At 42.7% G+C, this 4,806-nt stretch overlaps 1 pseudogene; it reads left to right on the top strand.

Annotated features, from left to right (window-relative positions):
* The first annotated feature begins 315 nt into the window (after nt 1-315).
* LOC134370815 (poly(rC)-binding protein 2-like) lies at nt 316-1,313 on the top strand (annotated as a pseudogene).
* The last annotated feature ends 3,493 nt before the right edge of the window (nt 1,314-4,806 follow it).

Below are 4,806 nucleotides of genomic sequence, written 5' to 3'. Positions count from 1 at the left end.
ACCCTTTCATTTTCATTCCGTTCCAGTACAGAATATAAATTTATCCAATTAAAAATAGAAGTTCCATTAAAAGATTCTATCCGCCCAGACCAGCAGAGGCAGCAGCAGGAGCAGCCGCAACTTGCATCCTCGCCCGCCCGGGGTCTCTTTCCCCCTTCCTCCTCCGCCCGCCCCGCAGGGAGCCCCTTTCCTTAACGTCTGCCCCTATTCTCCCGCCCCTGGCCTCCCGCTTTTCCCTCCCGCTCCCCCTATCCCCTTAGTCGCCTAGTGCCTGCAGTTTTTGGCTTTCACCCCCACCAGTGACCAAACACTTGACCACTCAAAGTCCAGCTTCCCAAAACACTGCTCGACCTGGACACCGGAGTGATTGAAGGTGGATTAAATGTCACTCTCACTATCCGGCTACTTATGCATGGAAAGGAAGTGGGCGGTATCATCGGAAAGAAAGGAGAATCAGTTACGAAGACGCGCGAGGAGAGTGGTACAGGTCAACATCTCAGAAGTGAATTGTCCTGAGAGAATCACCACTTTGGCCAGACTCACTAATGCCATCTTCAAAGCCTTTGCTGCGATCATTGACAAACTTGAAAAGGACATCAGCAGCTCCATGACCAATAGTACAGCTGCCAGTAGACCCACATTCACCCTGAGGCTGGTGGTCCCTGTTAGTGAATGTGGCTCTCTTGTTGGAAAAGGTGGTTGCAAGATCAAGGAAATACAAAAGAGTACACGGGCTCAGGTGAGGTGAGGTGTCAGGGGACATGCTCCCCAACTCAACTGAGCAGGCCATCACTATTGCTGGCATTCCACAATCCATCCATTGAGAATGTCAGACAGATCTGCGTGGTCACATTGGAGACTCTCTCCCACTCCCCCTCTCCCACACCTTCCCCAAGGGCGTGACCATTTCATTCCAGAGCCGTCCAGTTCTTCTGTCCTCGTCTTTGCAGGTGATCAGTTGACCAAGCTGCACCAATTGGCAATGCAACAGCCACATCTTCTCATAACGCTTGGCAACACCGGATTCAGTGGCAATGAATCAATCCAGCTCTCCAGAGGTGAAAAGCTATAGGGCAGGTTTGGATGCATCTGCTCAGACTTCTCATGAACTCACCATTCGGACGATTTGATTGGCTACATAATCTGGAGTCAAGGAGCCAAAATCAGTGAGATCTGTCAGATGTCTGGGGTGCAAATCAAAACCTGAACCCAGTGGAAGAATCTGATAGGAGACTACTGCCAGCATTAGCCTGGCTCAATATCTAATCAATGCCAGGCTTTCCTTGGAGACTGGTGTCATGGGGAGCAGCTAGAACAAAGCAGATTCACTCATAATCCCTTTCTGTTGTTCACTACCACCCAGGATTCATCTGTGGAGTATTGGGAACAGTCAACCATTCCAGGTTTTAAATTGTAAATTTTCAGTTTCTACACACTTCATTATCCACTTGTGGTTTCTAACTAAAGCATCTTAATTCCTTTCTCTGTTCAGCTGTTAATGCTGAGATACATATTTTTATAAGCTTCTCCCTGTGTTTTGTGTTTGGCTCAGGATTTTTTCTGTTTCTCATGGAAATGTAAGAGGGGAATATTAATACATTTCAGTTTAGTTATGTAATGTCAGTTTTTCAAAAAAATTAAAAGATGGACTGGGAGAGGGCCGGCCTGTGGCTCACTTGGGAGAGTGTGGTGCTGATAACGCCAAGGCCACGGTTCGGATCCCTTTATAGGGATGGCCGGTTAGCTCACTTGGAAGAGCGTGGTGCTGACAACACCAAGTCAAGGGTTACGATTCCCTTACTGTTCATCTTTAAAAAAAAAGAAAAAAAAAAAGATGGACTGGGAGAAAAAAAAAGATTCTATCTACAAGTGTAGATATTTCAGAGCAACATCTCATTTAATTTATTCAGTTTTTCCCTTCGTTTTGTAGGGATCAAGTTTAATGTCTTCCTGTTTGCAGGTGTTGCTTTAAATAATTACAACTCACTAAGGCTTCAAAAGCTGAAGTTTCTTACCATCCTATTCATTGAATGCTTGGATTTTCCAACTGGTTTTTGAATAAAATACCACCAAAATGTTGAGGACTCATTTACAAAAAATTTCAATACAGCATAGATTGATTTTCAAAGTCTCAAACATTTCTAAAATAGGATAATGGGCAGCAAAGAAAGAAAACCCAAACTGCCATGCTGAAGTGCTTTTTAGATTCAATATCTATTTTAAACTTAACTCTAAAACCTGTTAAAATTTGACAACTACACCTGTTTTAGTTGGTAGGATATCACAGCTTGCTTGGATACCATTATGAATTATGTGTATACTACATCCGATTCCGCATTACATTTATCCTCCATGGATTTCCTAATTTAAGCACATTTTTGTACTACAACACTATGCTTCATCCAACTTTGAATTTGTATTACCACAAAAACAATTTTTATTTTAATTGTTGAACTTTTCAACTAATTTCACAGTAACCTTCAAATGATAACAGATTGTTTCACCTTCAACATTGATTATAAGAATTGATTGAGGGTCTGGAGGGTTAGCTCAGTTGGTTAGAGAGTGATTATAGCACCCCCAGCAATGGCCAGAAAAGAATAGAATGAGAATTTTGAACTTTGCTAGAATTAATGAAGTTGATTTTTCTGTTTGAATCAGTTGAAGGCACTGATAAAATTGGTAGCGTATAAGCGGAATTCTTTTGCTAAAGTAGCCTACATATTAACAGCCATCGATTCACTTTTTGTATAGGCATAAGAAAAGTTGGAATTGCAAATGAATGAAATTAATCGAAAGTAGTCAATTGGCTGGCCAGTTAGCTCAGTTGGTAAGAGTGCAGAGTTATTTATTTTTCTGTGTGTGTGTTTGTTTTAAGTTTAAGTTATTTATTTAAGCCATCTGCAAAAGCAAAAGGATGGAAGATCAGTATATCGGTCATCATTTGATACAAGTAAAAAAGGTGCGCTTAAGGGCGGGTGCACTTTACTGGTCCGCGTGCAGAAGAATGGTCCAAACCAGTGCTGTGGTCCCTGGTTCCTGCGCAGTGGTCCAGGTTCTCTTTATTGGTCGTCATAGCCAATTGGAAGCGGGTTCACACGAGAGTATGGAATAGAGTATGGTTGCCAATCTCCCCAGGTAAAGGGCTTGGACATGATGCGGAGATGCGTGCAGGTGATGAACTCGGGTCTCTTGTGCTCTCGGGGTGCGACTTCAGGAAAACGTTCAGCATGCTCGCTCCCACCCCGGGGAGGGCAGCATGAAGTAGGTGAGGGACTTCCACATGCGAACTGAGCCCTCCCCGCCTTGGGCTCCACTCGACATAGGCCGCCCCCGCTGTGGGAAGGACCGACCTAGCAGCCGAGAAACTCGGTATCCAGCCCCCGCCGCTGCCTCCGCCTTTTCCAACCTGGACCCAGAGTGCAGAGTTAAAACACCAAGGTCAAGAGTTTGGATCCCCAAACCGGCCGGCCGCCGAAAATAAAAAGTAGTCTTTGGTTTCGGGAAAAGTCTTGCTTCACAGGGTGACTTGTAAAAGCACCTTCTGTATAAATTAAATCATTGTCTCTGGGCAAAGTTTACTTAAAATAATTAGTAATTTTTGAAGTATATACTGATACTTCTACAGCAGATTCCTGTCTACTGGTTTTCCTGTGGTCGTTAATCTTGATACAGCACTGATAATAAATGTCAATGAAATTTTGTGCAAGTTACACATAGAAACAGAAGTTCAGTATTTACTTAGTTTTTTTTATCAGATTTACACTTTTCAAAACTCACTTTTGCCGAAAGTCTTTATCACAAAATAAGAAAGCATTATCGAATAACAAATAGTTATAGATTTCCATCACACAATAAGTGATAACATCACTGTAGCAAAAACATTTAGAGTTTTCACTGTACGTAATTCACATATCCCTAACCTATGGTTTATCACTGATCCCAGACAGCAGCATCAAATACTTCTCCAGCCACTACTAATACAAAAGGAGTTAGCTGTTCCCAGCCACTCCAAGTGCACTTTGTTTTATCAGCAAGTGGCTTTCATGCTGACTAGAGAGGGAAGTGGAAGTGTTGTATTGAGTTTGAAAAGGGTAAGGGACAGAGAGGTTATGGATGGTCTTTTTGCAAATTTAACCAGGCATTCAAGTGAAAACTCTGTTCATTGAACACAGTACTAAACCATAACAAGCTAGGAGTACAAAGTGGAGGTCTGGTAAACTAGTTCCTGCTTATTTTAATAAAAGTAAAAATCATATTACCTTGTAAAAAGTGAAAAATCTGGGGCAAGTGCTAAACTGGATGGGACACTGAGACAATAGACAAAATAGGACTGCCCAGGGCGAATGATATACATGGTAAGGAAGGGGAGGGATCGAGACTCCTCAGTCTCCTTTTTACATTCAGTATTTTGATTTTGGAAAATGGAAGAGCTGGTTCCCTTAAAGTGTGTGGGCTTTGAAGGTGAAATGATAGGTACAATGTAAAAACATTGCAATGAAAAACCCCAAGAATTCCCTACACAGGGACTATCTTGTCCACAAGCAAGAAAACCTAGAGCTGACAAAGGTTTGGTAGAGCCCAGCAGTTGTAACCAAAAGAGAGCTTGCTGTTGCCACCAGAAAAGGTGTGGAGTAAGATGAGGAGCAGACAAATGAGATCACAGTGCCCTGATGAGTCACTTGCCTGAATGATGTCACCAGCTGGGTTTTCACTGCCAGAAAATCAACAGCTGCTGGACAAGAACATTCCACATTGCTGACAACAGCTCTTCTTCCCTCAGGAGACTGTTTTCTGCCATACTTT

Source organism: Cynocephalus volans, chromosome 2, assembly GCF_027409185.1.
Source record: "Cynocephalus volans isolate mCynVol1 chromosome 2, mCynVol1.pri, whole genome shotgun sequence".
Classification (NCBI taxonomy): Eukaryota; Metazoa; Chordata; class Mammalia; order Dermoptera; family Cynocephalidae; genus Cynocephalus; species Cynocephalus volans.
Note: the sequence above shows the minus strand (reverse complement) of the source record. Positions and strands in the feature narration are given on the sequence as shown.